General features: G+C 44.6%; 2 long non-coding RNA genes across 3 annotated transcripts; one reads left to right on the top strand and one right to left on the bottom strand.

The window, feature by feature from the left end:
* Window positions 1-2,663: 2,663 nt before the first annotated feature.
* Window positions 2,664-14,540, bottom strand: LOC134358805 (uncharacterized). Of its 2 annotated transcripts, XR_010020953.1 has the most exons (4): window positions 14,416-14,540; window positions 14,017-14,122; window positions 4,061-4,192; window positions 2,664-2,884 (listed from the first exon to the last, which is right to left on the bottom strand). It is a non-coding gene; the product is annotated as an uncharacterized LOC134358805 (long non-coding RNA). The 2 variants fall into 2 exon arrangements; XR_010020952.1 differs by lacking the exon at window positions 14,416-14,540 and having other exon boundaries at window positions 14,017-14,149.
* On the top strand, window positions 9,187-14,148 carry LOC134358807 (uncharacterized). The gene is made up of 3 exons (XR_010020954.1): window positions 9,187-9,291; window positions 13,068-13,230; window positions 14,031-14,148. It is a non-coding gene; the product is annotated as an uncharacterized LOC134358807 (long non-coding RNA).
* Window positions 14,541-19,002: the final 4,462 nt, after the last annotated feature.

Below are 19,002 nucleotides of genomic sequence, written 5' to 3'. Positions count from 1 at the left end.
CTAGCCGCTTTTGTATGGCCATGGTCTTTGCTAAATTGCGTCGCACAGAGGGAAGGAAGGGACATCTCCTGCCACACTCGGCACGAATTGTTCATGTGCCAAGCGCCGTGAAAAGAGAAAGTTATTATATAGGGAGGAGAGAAAAGCCCTTTGAGAGGTGTGATTAGGAGCCCTAAATACACTGAAAGAATGTCCGAGTTAGGGAGCAAGGTACGTACAATGGCTTTTACTAGTTTCCAGAACAAAAGTTGTGTGTCGGAGGGACGGAGAGTTCGCCCCGAAACAAAACCCTAAAGCGCCGAGATTGACGTTGGTAAATATGCCTCATTTAATAGGCTGATTAATAGAACGATGCCCAAAATCTGTTTGCTTTTTTTGTCCCAACCCTTCCCTCCATCTTAACTTTTGTATGCGTGTCCTCGGTGAAAGGCGCCTGATTAGGGAGAGAGGGAGTTCCCGCAGCAGCTCGCCGTCTGAAGCCCGAGGATTCAGCGGGAGGCGAGCTGGCCAGGGCAGGATTATTATTGTTGCAAGTCTGCCAGGATATTTTTTTTAAGTTTCGAGTCCCCTCCTCTTCTTGTTGTAACATTGCGAGACACAAGAATGGGAAAGGGAGGCAGAGAACGACACAACTTTTCCAGGCAACGAGAGGGTAAAAAAGATAACAAAATAGCAGGTATTAGAGGAAATGATTTTCATAAATCTGATAGATTGAAAGCACAGAATCTGCTTCAGAACGTTAAGGGGCTGTTTATGTTTTGCTGTTTAAAATGTATATCCGTGTTTTAATGAATCCAAACTCTCCGAAGGAATAGAACTCTCAGAAGGCGCAAGGAAAAAGCAACATGGCGTGCAAAAATAAAACAGAACGCGTTGGAGAGAAAGCCGGAAATGTCACGTCCCCCGCCCCCGAACTCCATGTAATACCTCACAGTCATAGCTCTTAAATCACAGTTAGCAGAGACTTCCCTGTGCAGCAGAGTGGCTCGCATGAACCCTTCCCCTTAGCGAAAACATGAATGTTATTTTAAATGTAAGCCTATACTTGTAATATTATTTTAGAAACATAATCTCGGCGAATTCTCTTGCATGTTGAAAATAGTTTGCTAATCAAATAAGATTTATTTTTGGAAGAAAAGCTGAAGATTTAATTCTTCATTTTTCAGTAGTACACGAAACTTGGCCTATTCGTGAATATAAATTATTGGAGTGTGCTAACGTGTCCGAGATTGCATCCTTACACACAACTCTACATAGTCTAGTACAGTGCACGTGTGCACATTGTACTTATTTTACACGTAGTGATGGGAATCTCTAATTTGTTCACTGATAAGCACGGAAATTACAGGAAAATGGAAATCTACTTAATACTCATATAGAAATACAGTGAAAATACAGGCTGAACTCTGTATATCGACACAGGAACATTAATTCCTCTCTCTCTCTCTCTCTCTCTCTCTCTCTCTCTCCCTCTCGTTGAACCTAAGGGTTAAACCCCTGTATCACAGTTAAGTTTCAATGAGGCCGAATGTAATTTAGTACTGGAAATGGATTAATTGGATTGACCTCACTTCGCTACATTTCACAACTCGGATCAATTAAAAGCGCTACATTATCCTTGCTTGTTGGGAGACGCGGTTCTGCAAAATGTCAGATTACGTTTCCCAAACAGCAACTCTGGATTCTTCTGTAATGAATCAATTATTAAAATTGCTTTGTTTAACGTTGTTTAATCCTTAATACCCAAGTGTAAAGGAGGACGAAATAATTGTTACTTCGGATCGGATGCAGTAATAAAATCACAAGAAATATAAGTACATAAAATAGCTTATATACATAGACTGATAAAGTGACTCTAGGCACAGAAGTGTGAGTTCATAAAGTGGCTGATAGGAAATTATAAAGTAGTTGTGAAGATAAGGATGTGGAGGGGTGGGTTACTGGGTGGAGGTGTTGATCGGCCTTACTGCTTGGGGAAAGTAACTGTTTTTGAGTCCGGCGGAGCACTGCAGATGGCGAACAGATTCGTGAACTGCTTTTCTCCCCTTTTAGAAGCATTAGTGATATGGGAGAGCACGTGGGATTGGAAATTATTCGGGTTTGACATCTTCGCAGAAGAAAGTGTTCCAGATATTGGAAAGAAATCGGTTGTACTCCCAACAAATATCTTGCTGCTTTATTTTGGAAGCAAATGTGACATTGTTGTATTGATCAGAAGTTTTAATTCATCAGTTTTAATTCTGGCGTGTAGGTCATGCCAATTATCCTATTTGCCCTTGAGGTAAGAAACCTACAAGGTGATTTCAGTGGATACTAGACAGTTCTGAGGCTCTGAGCTTTGGCGGCATAGCATTGCTAAATTTCTTCCATGAGCCAAGGCGAACTAAATTGAATTTCTTCTTTAAAGCAATCCGTGGTTCAAAGTAATTGTATTATCGAAGTGCGGACATGTCACCATATTCTACTCTGAGATGCATTCCTTGCGGGCATTCACAGTAGGTACAGCGAAACACAATAATCAGTGAAAAACTACACACAAAGCCGAACAACCAATGTGCATAAGAAGACAAACTCAGCAATTAAAAAAATAATATTTAATAAAGTAAGTAATATTTTGGGGTTTATTGCCCCAATATTATTACAAATTTAACATGATATAAGAAGATAAGGTAGGATTAGCTTTAATTGTCGTTCGAAAGTTACTTAACTAAATTTAGATTTACAAGCTGCTGGGTTGTGATTTAAAGCCGTGTCAGCGGTAATATGATGTTCCAGTCCCTCTGTCATCCCCGAGATTCCTCGCTTACCATGTATTCCTGGATCCAATTGTAATCCTGGTTCCCACATTTTCTAACCCCGCGTGCTCTCCGATTCATCTTAAATGCTGTGTAAAAGAGAACAAGACGCAATTCACAAATCTCTTTGCCACCTGTAGTTCTAATAATCAATTAATTACAAAGAAATCTAAAGTTGTTGTTTGGGAAACGTAATCTGGCGCTTTCCAGTGCAGCGTCTCCTAACAAACGAGAATAATGTAATCCCGATCCGGTTGTTTGTTCCACCAACTCATGTCGCTTCTTCGTGTTCTGCGGTAAGAAACTCCTGCGCGCTTTGCAGAACAATGAAGTTAATACCTTGTTAGTTTCCATTGATAAAGTTTCAGCATCCCAATGGAATTGACCGAAAGAGGGGAATGGTTTTAGCAGCGCCTAAAGAGGACTCTACACATAACGACGAGAAATTTGATCCTCATATTCATCAAACGGACACCGACTGATAGTGAAAATTCGGCAACTCGCATAGGTGTTGGAAATGGATGTGACAGTGTGGGTTACAGCGGCTTTGAGATCCCATTTAAAAGGTGGTCATACATTATTCCCATTTGGACCTGTCAATGTGTTTAGCCACGGCTTGCTTACAGGGGACAGACACATCCACCGATCATCCCTCAGAGATAAGACGAACGTGTCATTGTGGGCGAGCGGCTCTAATGGGAAGATAATTGGTTGGAAACAATAGGAAGGTCTTTTAAGTGGAGACCGTCCAGAAGACGGGCCCACTTTCCCGGCTGCTCCACTACCGGTGAGGCACACCTACATTAACAGGATAAGATCCTCGCATTGAATCCAGGTAAATAAGAGTGGCGACAGAGTGGCGATGCCCGCGGTCTACTTTAACCAAGAGATGGTGAGTGTTTGCAATGCGATGAGAGGCTCCGATTGGTATCAGATCATCTGTCCTTCTGTAATGCAACCTTTTTTCTATCATTTTTGTTACAAAATAAACCAGAAGGCGAAATGAATACTAAGGGAGAGGAAGATGCCAGGAATGACATTTCCATTACTTTACAAAGACTAACAAAATACAGTAACCGACTACATATGAATAAAATGAATTACATCCCGTGCAGTAAATATTGTTAAGTATGAACAAGATTATATCAAGTTGCTATTGTCTAAGTTTAGTATTTGCGTGATTACTTTTCAAGATATACCTGAATTCATGCAAACTGAATAACCACATCTCCCCCTTCCCCAATTCAACAGATCACTCATCTTACCAACGCAATTTATCATCCTTCGAGTATCCAAAGGCCATCTCTAAGCCTTTCCCTGAGTTTTCAATATCAGCCCGCGGTGGCGGCTGTGTGCCAGGTCGCTGGACCTCCGACAGACGATTATCAAGGTAGCACCTGGTTAAGGCAGAAAGTTAAATGATCGAATGAAATTCAAACGTAGTGTATTCTCCAGTAAAACGTGGCGAATATCTCAAATGGCCCTGTGTCCAAGGTAACATGACCTGAGATCAGGCTTTGCAAGTTAATTATATGAATACGTATTGATATAATGATTATGGAGAGGAGCGATGAGGATCTGATCTGGAGCTACACAAACTTGTGGTAAACAGAGAACTTTTGTTTTCAGTGACAGTGGGTCGGTAACCAAAGTCCAGAGATATCGGACAATTGTTAGGACAACTGGAGAGCTGGCGGTTATTTCATCTTTACACCGTATTGTTGTTATTGATTGAAATTCCCGGTTTGAAAGGGCGGAGAGAGATTCAATGGAAACTTACAAATCGGATACGGATCTGTACAGGGGAAGGATACTGAGAAGCATTTGCATCCGAAAACCGGCCCAGACATGATGGACTCTGTGTGTGTGTGTGTGTGTGTGTGTGTGTGTGTGTGTCCGTCTGTCTGCCTGTCTGTTTGTCTGACTGTCTGTCTGTATGTCCGCGAAATGACTTAAAGCAACATAGACAGTGTTTACAGTGTCCAGCTAACAATGAGAATCATCCGCTGTCTGACGAAGAGGAGAGGGATGTCCCCTCAGAAATAAACACTGTTGACTGTTCCGGCTGGAAATGTACACTGTTGTTAATTAGTACGTGGAAAATAATCGAATCACAGAGACGAGCTGGAAGTATTATCAGAGCGGACAGTAATTTAATCAAGCCACGCTTCACAAATGGCAAGAGGTGTGTCTGTTTTATATCACTAACATTAGAATGCTGAAGGGAAGCAGATTCATTTTCCATGGAAATGAAATCAATCAAGTTGGGACAATCAAAGCAGAAAGCTAGGTGACTGTAAGTTACCCCTAGTGTGGGTGGGTGGCAGGAGAAGGTGGTGGTGGGGGGGGGGGGGAGGTTATTGATGGGAATATGAGAGAGAATAACTTACACGTGAATAAAACTCTGGTCAGCAAAATAATACGAAAGCTTTGTTGTCCGCTTGTTTACCTACAAACCGGCTTCTGGGTGCTAGATCATTCTACTTCCAACATTCCTCACACGAGGCGGACCTTTGGCCCATCCGGTTTATGTTGCCTTTGACTACTCTGCTGACCAGAATAACTTATTCTCTCACACATTCCCGTCAATAACCACGCCCCCCCCCCCATTCCTGCCACCCACCCGCGCTCGGGGTAACTTACAGTCACCTAGCATCCAGCTTGTATTTGATGTGTTGAAGGAGACTAGGGAAACTGGAGCGAATGTTCAAACGTCATCAGAACGGGTCAGGACGGAACACGAACCGCCAGAACTGTTAACCTCGCTATCTACTCACTGTGTCACGACGCAGAATTACTTCTAATAGCAGTAATCAGGACATAAATTTTCATATAGGTGCTCAGTAATGTATTTAACCTTTTCCTACAGCCGCCTTGAATTTATTACCACTCACTAACCACCCTAGGAAAAACAGTGACCAGTCGTCTTTTGGAAACGCCCTTTAAGCCGACCCCTTGTTGGGTTGGGGAGTTCAGGGTGTATACGTACACTGTGTTCATTAAGGTCACAGAGTATATATCCTATCTAAACACTCCGACCTTTATTTGTCAGGGCAAAATGTATGTGAGTGCTGGAGAACTTGCTGGCTTTTTTTTTGTGCAGCAGAGGCGACAGTAATATTGAATAATAACACCCACTTCTTCGTTTGCCCGCAGAACTCCTCGACAAATCGCATTCTCGAACTCGCCTGTCAAAGAGCGACCTCCTTTGGGATGGGGATAATGTGTGGATCCCGAGGAGTCTGTTGTGGACAGTTTACGACAGGAAAGGAGGTGGTGGGAGAATGCTTGGGAGTTGGCGCACGTTTAGGCTGGGATCCCTGATGAAGGGACTCGGCGCGGATAAGACTCAACGGGGTGAATAGAACCCCCTCCCCCTCAACTTCGGAGCGACTGGCGATCTGCTGGTGGAACTCAGCGAGCCGTGCAGTATGGAAGGGGGAGGGGGAAGGAACTGTTGACATCCCAGCAATAGGATTTCCACCCCGCCCCACCCAGCTGCTGCTTGATCCGCCGAGCTCCTCCAAGCAGATCGTTTGTTGCCCCAGATTCCAGCTTCTGCGGTGTATTGTGATCTAACATTTTTTAAGCGCCCCTGTGCTCGGGATTCAATTAAAACAGAAACACAAGAGATTCTGCAGATGCCTGAAATCCAGACAAAATGCTGGAGGAACTCGGCAGCCAGGCAGTACCCATGGAGGGGAAAGAACAGTCGCGTTTTCGGGCCGAGACCCTTCATCAAGACTGGGAAGGAAAGGGGAAGGAGCCAGGTGGCGGTGGGGGAGTACAGACTAGAAGGTGATCGCCGAAGTCATGAGAAGGGGCAGATAGGGTGGATGAAGTGAGAGGCGGGAGATGATAGGTAAAGGGCTGAAGAAGAAAGAATCTGATAGGAGAGGACAGTCGACCGTGGAAGAAAGAGGAGGAGGAGGTCCACGGGAGGGGGGAGGTGGTAGGCAGGCGAGGAGAAGAGAAGGGGTAAGGGAGAAGCTAGAGCGAGGAATGAAAAAAAGAAAGAGAAGGGGAGGAGGAGTGTTTTCATTAAAACTTTCTTTCAACGAGTCTTTCAGAGCATCATTCCATCTTTTCCCCCCTCTGTCTGTCCTGGATGGGGCGGAACTCGGATTGGAAGTCCTGATTTGAAATCCTGGATTCGCCATGTGAAATTGGGGCTAAATGGTTGGCACAGGAGAAGACACTTTCATTGCACTTTGAAGATTCTATCTGGAGCGAGGGTTCCTAACCTTTTTATTTTATGCCACGGACCCCTAGCATTAACAGAGGGGTCCGTGAACACCACGTTGTGGAACCCTGATCTAGAGGGACAAATCCGGTGGACTCTCTCGACAACATTGACGTGCTCATTTCTCAGAGATGTACGGGAGTGCAGTGATCATTGCTGCCCAGTAGTGCAGTAGCTTTGAGCTGGATTTAAAATCAATATTCACTAATGACTCAACCATCTACCAGTCGAATTGTGTATTCATTGCAAACACAGCGTCGGATACTTAACGCACAATAGCATAACTTAAATGCACACTGAACGAATGAAAACAGGTACCAGCGTGTCAGATTCAGATTCATTTATTTATCATAGGTACATCAAACATACAATAAAATGCCTTGTTTACGATAACAACCAACACAACCTAAAGATGCGCTGGGGGCAGCCCGCAAGTGTTGTCACATATTCCGGTGCCAAGATAGTATACACACAATGTTCAGCAGAACATAAAACAGGATGCAACAAGCAACAAGACAACAGCAAAAAAAGCCTCGTCATTCCTCCCTCCACCCCGCCCCCCCCACACACACTTTATGTGTGGCCTCCAACCTGATGGCACGAACATTGACTTCTCTAACTTCCGCTAATGCCCCACCTCCCCCTCGTACCCCATCCGTTATTTATTTATATACACACATTCTTTCTCTCTCTCTCTCCTTTTTCTCCCTCTGTCCCTTTGACTATACCCCTTGCCCATCCTCTGGTTCACCCCCCCCCCCGTCTTTCTTCCCGGACCTCCTGTCCCATGATCCTCTCATATCCCCTTTGCCAATCATCTGTCCAGCTCTTGGATCCATCCCTCCCCCTCCTGTCTTCTCCTATCATTTTGGATCTCCCCCTCCCCCTCCCACTTTCAAATCTCTTACTCACTCTTCCTTCAGTTAGTCCTGACGAAGGGTCTCGGCCTGAAACGTCGACTGCACCTCTTCCTAGAGATGCTGCCTGGCCTGCTGCGTTCACCAGCAACTTTGATGTGTGTTGCTTGAATTTCCAGCATCGGCAGAATTCCTCGTGTTTACACACTTTATAAGGCTTGATAAGGCAATGGAGTATTGTGAGCAGTTTTGGGCCGCTTTTCTAAGAAAGGATGTGCTGACATTGGAGAGGCATCAAAAGAGATTTTTTTTAAAAATGATTCCTGGATTGAAAAGCTTATCACTCGAGGAATGTTTGATCGCTGTATTCACTGGAATTCAGAAGAATGGAGGAGGGTGGGCTCATTTAAACTTACCGAATATTGAAAGACTCCAAAGCGTAGTTTTGGAGAGGATGTTTCCCAAGGTGGTGGAGTCTAAGACCGGAGGACACAGCCAAGAAGGGCCAAAAGGCCTGTTTCTGTGCTGTAGTTTTTCTATGGTTTCTATGACGTCCATTTAGAACGATGAAGAGGAATTTCTTTAGCCAGAGAGTGGTAAATCTGTGGAATTCATTGCCACAGGCGGCGTGGAGGCCAAGGGGTTGGGTATATTTAAGGCAGAGGCTGACAGATTCTTGATTAGTGAGGACACGATGGGTTACTAGGAGAAGGCAGGAGACTGGGGCTGAGACGGAACCGGATCAGTCAAAATGAAATGGCGGAGCAGACTCGTTGGGCCAAATAGCTCAATTCTTCCCCTATACCATCATATCACCTTATGGTACGTACACACACACACACACAAAGTAGCCCTCCAACCGCAGGCCTCTGGGCCTCTTGAACTACATGTTGTGTGCGTGGCCAGATCGGATCTGAATAACATATATTACCCCATTCATTTTCTCCCTTCACCTCTCAGACCCTTCCCCTCAAAAAAAGAGAGGCACGAACCAAAGATGCCCTGACACCAACACCTCTCTTCATTTGGACTGTGAATAGGACACCACGTCGAAGAGGTGGGCTGTGGTGTTTGAACAAAGCCAGCGCGCCCTTTCTCGGTCTGCCCCATTGATGCGCAGACACGCACGGGCACAGAACGCAGCGTCACTAATGCAACGACACAGGCAAGGATATGTACTCACATGCTGCACGTTTGCTGAAAGCTCGTTGTTCGCTTGCAAAGCAGCGGCCAGCACCTGTTAACTGGCGGATTTTATTAGGAGGTAAAAGAAAAGCTAGACTAGCAACCGTACAATTCCGCAGTGGAAGAGGGATGGAGGATATACTTACATGCGGGCGCGACAGATGTTGGGAACCCAGAGTGACAAGCGCAAAATGCTGGAGGAGCTCAGCAGGTCAGTCAGCATCGATGGGCTGGAATAAAGAGTTGACGTTTCGGGCCGAAACCCCTTCATCAGGACAAAATATTTATTAGCATATACGGTAACAATATCGGATATACCTTACACCTGCGTTGTACATATAGCATTTTCATAACACTAAAAGACCATAAAAGATAGGAGCAGAATTAGGCTGCTCGGCCCATCCAGTCTGCTCCGCCATTCCATCTTGGCTGATTTATTATCCCTCTCAACCCTAACCTTCGACACCCTTAACTGATCAAGACCCTATCAGTCTCCACTTTAAACATATTCAAGTGACTTGCCTTCCACAGCCGTCAGTGGCGATGAAGTCCACAGATTCGGTGCCCTTTGGAGAAAGAAATTCCCTCTCATCTTTGTTCTAAAAGGGACGTCCTTGCATTTCGAGGCTGTGCTCTCTGGTCCTAGACTTCCCCACTATTGGAAGCAGGTTCTCCACGTCCACTCTGTATAAATCTTACAATTTTCGATTGGTTTCAGTTAGATCCCCCTCATTCTTTTAAACTCGCTCGAGTGCGGGCTCAGAGCCATCAAACGCTCCTCATACGTTAACCGTTTCATTACCGGGATCACTTTCGCGAATCTCCTCTGAACTCTCTCCAATGCCAGCACATCCTTTCTTAGATAAGGGACTCAAAACTCCTCACTGCACTCCACGTGCGTTCTGACCAAGGTCTTATAAAGCCTCAGCATTACAACCTTGCTTTTATACTCTAGTTCTCGAGACATAAATGTTAACACTGCATTTGGCATCCTTGCAACTGTCTCGACCTGCAAGTTAACTTTAGGGAATAATGCACGAACGCTCACAAGTCCATTTGCACCTCTGATTTCTGAATTTGTTGCCCGTTTACAAATTAGTCTACGCCTCCATTCCTTCTACCGAAAAGCATTATTATATACTTCCCTACACTGTATTCCAGCAGCCATTTCTTTGCTAAACATTCTAAGTCTTTTGGCAGACTCCCTGCTTCCTCAACACTATCTGCCCCTCCACCTATCTTTGTATCGTCCGCAAACTTGTCCGTTAAGCCATCAATTCCGTTATCCAAATCACTGACGTTTAACGTGAAAAAAATAAACGGGCCCACCACTGACCCCTTTCTGGCTGCATCTCTGTGTAGGTTTGCTGGATATTATATAATCTATATGCCATCATCATCATGTGCCGTGTCGTATATCGTGGGCAAGTTCTTCTACGTAAGTGGTTTGCCATTGCCTTCTTCTGGGCAGTGTCTTTACAAGACGGATGATCCCAGCCATTATCAATACACTTCGGAGATTGTCTGCCTGGCGTCAGTGGTCACATAACCAGGACGTGCGATATACACCAGCTGCTCATCCGACCATCCACTACCCGCTCCCATGGCTTGGGGGGAGGGTGAAGCAGGTGCAAAGCCTTGCCCATGGGTCACCTGCAGGCTAGCAGGGGGAAGGAGCGCCTTACACCTCCTTTGATAGAGACGTATCTCCATCCACCATCCAAAATCAATATATATTGATATATAATATATATTCATGCGTATATTTGTGTGCATTTGTTTTTTTTAAATACATTAATCAATGTGACTGTGTATCTGGGCATTCCCATGTTACATGTTCATGTGTTTACACAATAGGGGCAGGAGTAGGCCATTCGGCCCTTCGACCCAGCACCACCATTCACTGTGATCATGGCTGATCATCCACAATCAGTATCCAGTTCCTGCCTTATCCCCATAACCTTTGATTCCGCTATCTTTAAGAGCTCTATCTACCTCTTTCTTGAAAGCATCCAGAGACTTTTCCTCCACTGCCTTCTGGGGCAGAGCATTCCACATATCCACCGCTCTCTGGGTGAAAAAGTTTTTCCTCAACTCCGTTCTAAATAGCCAACTCCTTATTCTTAAACTGTGGCCTCTGGTTCTGGACTCACTCATCAGCGGGAACATGCTTCCTGCCTCCATCGTGTCCAATCCCTTAATAATCTTATATGTTTATCTATGTTTCTGTGTGCATTTTGGGTGACCATATGTGTACGGGGTGTTAGAATAGATGTATGTGATTTGAGAGCACTGGAAATGATAGTCTGGGGATGTCTAGGATCTGAGGGCACAGCCGCAGAATAGAGGGACGCCCCTTTAGAACAGCGACAAGGATGAATTTCATTAGCCAGAGAGTAGCGAATATGTGGAATTCATTGCCACAGACCGCTGCGGAGGCGAAGTTATTGAATGTGGTTAAAGCGGAGGTTGATAAGTTTTTCATTAGTAAGGGTGTCAAAGGTTACGGGGAGAAGGCTGAGAAGGGAGTTGAGGGGGATAGTAGTTCAGACATGATGGAATGGCGGAGCGGACTCGATGGGCCGAATGGCTTAATTGTGGTCCTAGGTCCTGTGGTCTTACAGAGAGCTGGGAATGTGAATCTCTCACGCCAAAACCGCGTCGCTCTGTGAATTCGGTTCCTCGGTTTATATCACCGATTACATTTTAGAGCAACGTAGCCCCTCCCTCGGTTCCTCTTCCATTTCGCTTTTACTTTAAAAGATCAGAGGACATTTTCAACACGCCTGGAGGTTCAAGCACCGCCGTTACACCACTCTACAGTACCTCGCACCGGCTTTCACTCTCCTCGCTCTGAGGCATCAAACCGTTTTTAATCACCCGTTATTAAACTGAATTCCAAATTTCACAGCCTACTTACAAAGGTTTCTAGGGTGGGGGACATGGGATGTTCTATGATGTTAGTATTTGTATGTGGAAATGCTCTGCCGCGCTTTAAGAGAACGTTGGAAAATACCAGTTGCTATGGCGATAATGTCCATCCCCACAAACACAGCCACGCACAATAAAACATCTGTGGAGTACATCCGATACGGGTTTCCCAACCGACAGAATTTTAAAGATAACGCGCGGCAGGAAAGTCAGCATATTTTTCAAAACGTTCACCCCCCCCCCAACCCCCCAAACCGCTTCATTGTGAATCGAAGTGAGCGTGTACTCCCGGTGTGATTTGACATCGCCCCATTCAGTGTGATACAGAGCGCTGAACGGTGCCCGCTTTCGGACAGACTGCAGCGCCAGCCATGTCCAATGTTCAGGCGATCATCTCCGCCAAGCAGCGCCAGCCTCTGTTCCTCTTTGTCACATCGGGTTCGGGCGTTCTTCCAATACTCGGGGATGCGACTGCTTTGCGAGGCTATAATCACGCCGCCGGGCGACCATTGCTTTTTCGCACCCAAACACGCTCTGGATGTTGGAACCTACTTTTTACTAGTCGCCTCTCTCTCTCTCCCCCCCCCCCTCTCTCTCGGTTTATTCTTCTCTGTCGTTTGCTCAATCTGTCCCGCTCTGCCTGTGTCTAATAGACCCTTCTCTTTGCGGACCGGCCTCTATCCCCACCAGTGCCTCCCTCCCTGCGCCAGTATCTCCCGTATGTATACAGCTGTCTGTCCTTTTTTATCTAGGTACCCGATTCATCACTGTGACACGACACGCTCGCCATGTATCTGACCGCCTCAACGTTTCTTTCTGTTCCCCCGTGTACCTCGCGACTCTCTCTCTCTCTCTAGCTCTCTTCTTTTTTCTCGCTTCTATCTTCTCCCTCTTCTTTCTTCTCTCTCTCTTTTCTTCTCTCTCTCCTTTCTTTTCTCTCTCATTTTTTTCTCTCTCTCGCTCTCTCTCACTCGTTCCCCCCTTTCATTTCTTTATTTGTATCTCTCGGCTCGTTTGCTCTTTCGTTTCATCTGTATCCTTTATTTCCACCCGCAGTTGAATCCTTGTTCCACGCAAAATGTTGGAGGAACTCAGCAGGCCAGGCAGCATCCATGGAAAAGAATCTGTGTTCTTTACCCCGCGTTGTGTTCGAACACTTAAAATTAGCAATGGACGTTTTTTAAAAGCTGAATTGGGGAAGGGGTTGGAGAAACATTGGGTAAGTAGATTACTTTTAAAATTTAGCGTTCAGTTCTTTTATTCTCAATTGTAAACTAAGACCATAATTTCCACTGTATCAGCCTCGTATCTTTTTAATCTTTTCGTCTTTCTTAATGTCCTGCTACATCCCGAATAGACAACAACGTTTGCAGCATCCATTCACCCTCAAAACTTCATCCTAATTCTGTCGAAAATGTCTTCTCTAGGATGAGATCCCAACAGACAACTGTACTGGTTTCAAATACTGTCATGATGAACCTAGTATTCGTAAATGTTGTGCTCAACTTTCCTTAAAAGAAAGCTTGGCGTTTTGACATGATCTTTAACATGAGCCACAAGAGGGTAAATTCACGAAAATGGCGGTGGGGGACTGATTCCCTACGAACCCTCTCAATGACAAGATCGAAAACAGGAGCTTTAAAACCTAACTGCAATTGATAATATAAAACTTTAGTTCATGTGGTCTTTATGTTTGAGTTCTGTATATATAGCATGCAAAAATATAATTTGAATTTGCATTTGCTCTAGTTAGTGTCAAAAAGTTAAAAGTGAAAAAAAGAACTTAGCTAGAACTTTTAAACTTACAGCAACTCCTCCCGTTAGGATCAATGTGAACTCCCAATATTGCCACCAGATGGCGATATTCCCCAATCTATAACAACATTCAATGGGCTTTGCTAGAAATGTTCGACATATCTTTTCTTTATATAGGATTTCAGTTTATAAACGCACATTACTATACACTTTTAAATGTTAAATAAAAATTCAGCAGTAATACTCTCACCTTTCAATCAAAAGGCGTGGAATTCTGTCCCAGTCGAGAGTCCCGAAGGCTGGAACCGGGTGGGAGCGGATACTACGGATCTGCCTCTTCAAGCGATCTTGACACCCTTCGAACACGAAATCTCGGGTAAAATTAATCCCTTAACCACGATCAGTAAAGCAGGTCATTACCACATTTGCTGTCCGTGGGAGCTTGCTGTGCGTGGATTGGCTATCACCTTAACACGTCACAGAAGGAGCTTCACGTCTAAACGCACAACTTGATCGAGTTACGGAAGTGCAAACCGTTTACATAACCTCACAAAAAATTATCATTTTCCTTATCAGCATACTTTGTAAAGCACATGATATTTTTAGAAAATACATCTCCAAGTTAAATACACTTCGACAAAGAACTCACAGTCGACACAGCAGTCCGATCTTCCGCCCACTGCTTATTCGTACAGGTCAACGGGGACTTTTTAAAATCAAGAATATTTAAAATATCAGAATCAGATTTGTTATGGCTGGCTTAGAAGACGTGAAATATTAAGGGCGGAGTCACAATATTGGGAAAAACTTTTCCGTCGTAGTGTTGTGGTCACTTGACTAGTTGGAATGGATTTGGTGTCAATGTCACGAAGTCAGAGGCGCCGCTTCCACAGTAAGCACTCTGCCCAACGTTCTGATTTTTACTATAATCTCATCGCTCAGTATCAGGGGTCTTGTCGAGGGGCTGTCGGAACCGAAACGTCGACCCTTTACTCCCATCCATAGATGCTGCCTGACTTGCTGAGTTCCTCCAGCAATTTGTGTGCGTTACTCTTGGATTCCTAGTACCAGCAGAATCCCTTGTGTGCCAGGATCCTATTGCGTAAATAGGAAGATAATTAAAAAGAAGAATTTTGCATTTAGATAGCCTCTTTTGAGAATGCTTAGCACTGCTGGGATACCGGAATCAGGATTATTATTGTGAAGAGTGTACGGTGAAGAGCGTTCTGACTGGCTGCATCACCGCCTGGTGTGGAGGGTCCACTACACAGAAGCGGAAGAAGCTGCAGAGGGTTGTCAATTCAGCCAGCTCCATCACAGGCACTAACCTCGCCAGCATCGGCGAAATATTCAAAAGACGATGCTTCAAAAAGGCGGCATCCATCATTAAGGACCTCCAACAACCAGGACACGCTCTCTTCTCATTACTGCCATCAGAGAGGAGATACAGGAGCCTAAAGACACATAGTCAAAACTTAAGGGACAGTTTCTTCCCCTCCGCCGACAGATTTCTGACTGGACAATGAACCCATGAACATACCTCTATTTTTTTTGCTCTCTTTCTGCACTAATGTTGTGTGTGTGTGTGTGTGTGTGTGTGTGTGTGTGTGAGAGAGAGAGAGAGAGAGAGAGAGAGAGAAAGAGAGAAATAAGAAATATAGAATCTTTCTTATTGTAATGTACAATGTATTATGTATTACACTGCACCGCTGCCGCAAAACAACAGATTTTACGACATATGCCAGTGATATTGAAACTGATTTTCATTCTGATTCCCTGAAATTTGTCGATATGATGCGCCCACTCCAGGCTCCCACAAACGGCATTGTGTTAGTCTGAAGGCAAAACGCTTCACTGGTTTTGTTCGAAAGATAAATATTGAATAGGTGAGGGTGCGGGTGGCGTAAGGAGAGAATTTCCCTCTCGTCCAAATACTGCAATGCCGTTGGATCATTTTACGCCCACCTGGGAGAAATCCTCTCGGGCTCGCCCTGACGTTCCATTTGACACATAACACCGCCAAATCTGAAACACTGATCTACTTATCTGTTCCTTGAGAGCAATGTACTTCTATTAAAGAATGAAAAGCGATAGATACATAAAGCCAACACAAGAACAAAAGGTAGATGGGTAGATTATAGAAACATAGAAAATAGGTGCAGGAGTAGGCCATTCGGCCCTTCGAGCCTGCACCACCATTCAGTATGATCATGGCTGATCATCCAACTCAGAACCCTTCTCTCCATACCCCCGATCCCTTTAGCCACAAGGGCCATATCTAACTCCCTCTTAAATATAGCCAATGAACTGGCCTCAACTGTTTCCTGTGGCAGAGAATTCCACAGATTCACCACTCTCTCTGTGAAGTAGTTTTTCCTCATCTCGGTCCTAAAAGGCTTCCCCTTTACCCTCAAACTGTGACCCCTCATTCTGGACTTCTCCAACATCGGGAAAAATCTTCCTACATCTAGCCTGTCCAATCCCTTTAGGATTTTATACGTTTCAATAAGATCCCCCCTCAATCTTCTAAATTCCAATGAGTATAAGCCTAGTTGATCCAGTCTTTCTTCATATGAAAGTCCTGCCATCCCAGGAATCAATCTGGTGAACCTTCTTTGTACCCCCTCTATGGCAAGACTGTCTTTCCTCAGATTAGGGGACCAAAACTGCACACAATACTCCAGGTGTGGTCTCACCAAGGCCTTGTACAACTGCAGTAGTACCTCCCTGCTCCTGTACTCGAATCATCTTGCTATGAATGCCAGCATACCATTCGTCTTTTTCACCACCTGCTGTACCTGCATGCCCACTTTCAATGACTGGTGTATAATGACACCCAGGTCTCGTTGCACCTCCCCTTTTCCTAATCGGCCACCATTCAGATAATAATCTGTTTTCCGGTTCTTGCCACCAAAGTGGATAACCTCACATTTATCCACATTAAATTGCATCTGCCATGAATTTGCCCACTCACCTAACCTATCCAAGTCACCCTGCATCCTCTTAGCATCCTCCTCACAGCTAACACTGCCGCCCAGCTTTGTGTCATCCGCAAACTTGGAGATGCTGCATTTAATTCCCTCGTCTAAGTCATTAATATATATTGTAAACAACTGGGGTCCCAGCACTGAGCCTTGCGGTACCCCACTAGTCACTGCCTGCCATTCTGAAAAGGTCCTGTTTATTCCCACTCTTTGCTTCCTGTCTGCCACCCAATTCTCTATCCACATCAATACCATACCCCCAATACCGTGTGCTTTAAGTTTGCACACTAATCTCCTGTGTGGGACCTTGTCAAAAGCCTTTTGAAAATCCAAATATACCACATCCACTGGTTCTCCCCTATCCACTCTACTAGTTACATCCTCAAAAAATTCTATGAGATTCGTCAGACATAATTTTCCTTTCACAAATCCATGCTGACTTTGTCCGATGATTTCACCGCTTTCCAAATGTGCTGTTATCACATCTTTGATAACTGACTCCAGCAGTTTCCCCACCACCGACGTTAGGCTAACCGGTCTATAATTCCCCCGTTTCTCTCTCCCTCCTTTTTTAAAAAGTGGGATTACATTAGCCACCCTCCGATCCTCAAGAACTAATCCAGAATCTAAAGGGTTTTGAAAAATTATCACTAATGCATCCACTATTTCTTGGGCTACTTCCTTAAGCACTCTGGGATGCAGACCATCTGGCCCTGAGGATTTATCTGCCTTCAATCCCTTCAATTTACCTAACACCACTTCCCTACTAATCTGTATCTCCCTCAGTTCCTCCATCTCACTAGACCCTCGGTCCCCCACTATTTCCGGAAGATTATTTATGTCCTCCTTAGTTAAGACAGAACCAAAGTAGTTATTCAATTGGTCTGCCATGTCCTTGTTCCCCATAATCAATTCACCTGTTTCTGTCTGCAGGGGACCTACATTTGTCTTTACCAGTCTTTTTCTTTTCACATATATATAAAAGCTTTTACAGTCAGTTTTTATGTTCCCTGCCAGCTTTCTGTCATAATCTTTTTTCCCTTTCCTAGTTAAGCCTTTTGTCCTCCTCTGCTGGACTCTGAATTTCTCCCAGTCCCAGGTGAGCCGCTTTTTCTGGCTAATTTATATGTTTCTTCTTTGGAATTGATACTATCCGTAATTTCCCTTGTCAGCCACGGGTGCACTACCTTCCTTGATTTATTCTTTTGCCAAACTGCTAACAACGCATAGATGATGGTCAATCCATTATTGATAGATACATGATGAGAGATTGATGGCTGGCAGGCTAAAGATCGGATAGACAGGTGGATTCTACCGCACAGCCAAGCATAATATTCCACATGGATTTTGCTTATAATTTGCAGGTAATTGTGAACAACACTCTGCAAATTCGCAGTTTTGTTTGGAATTCGCCGCAAGGTAGTTACAGAATTGTGGGAAATTGAAATAGTAAGCAAAATTTCGGCCCAGTGTAAATTTTGCTCCATTTTGGGGATTACGTTTTGCAAGTATGTCAATGCAATGGATCCCAATTCCCGGCTCCAAATCAAAGATCAAGGGTCAAGGATAAAAGATCAACTTTATTCGCCACATAGATTAGCAGTTTGCTGTGGTGTGTTGGTCGGGGCTCGACAATCAACAAAAAAAAAGACAATATTCAGCAGTTATAAGGAATAAAGAGTTGGGACTTGGAATAAAATATGCCTCAATATATAAATACCCGCGTGTACTTCCACTGCAAACAGTTCTGTAGAACGTGGTTTAATGTTGTCAGTGCATTACAGTGACTGGGGTAATAGATGGTGGGAGTGGGTCTAACGAGAATAGTTGATCAGATTAACTGCCCGGGGAAAAGAAACTTTTCAGAAGGTGTGAAGTTTTTTATTTTAATAGCTCTATAGCCTCTTCAGAAGGGAGTTTTTGGAAAAGACAGCTTTGGGGGTGGGTGGTATCTGCAGTGATCTTTTCCTGCCCCTGCCCGCTTCTTTATCCAGGATATATACACGAGCCCTACAGTGACGGCAGACTGCAGCCATCGGCCTTTTCTGCTGACCTTGTCTTTGGCTGCAATGTTCATATACAGTGAGAGGACCCGGCACTAAACCAGACAGTACTGTCTGATGTGAGGATGCTCTCTACGGTGGCGGTGTAGAAAGCTCGCCAGGAACAATCTCCCCGAAAATTTGAAAACACATATAGCGTCCTCACCTCCTGGAATAATGCAGACACCAGTGGTGGGACGGAGTTTCGGG

This window comes from Mobula hypostoma, chromosome 19, assembly GCF_963921235.1.
Source record: "Mobula hypostoma chromosome 19, sMobHyp1.1, whole genome shotgun sequence".
Classification (NCBI taxonomy): Eukaryota; Metazoa; Chordata; class Chondrichthyes; order Myliobatiformes; family Myliobatidae; genus Mobula; species Mobula hypostoma.
This window is presented reverse-complemented; position numbering and strand designations above follow the sequence as displayed.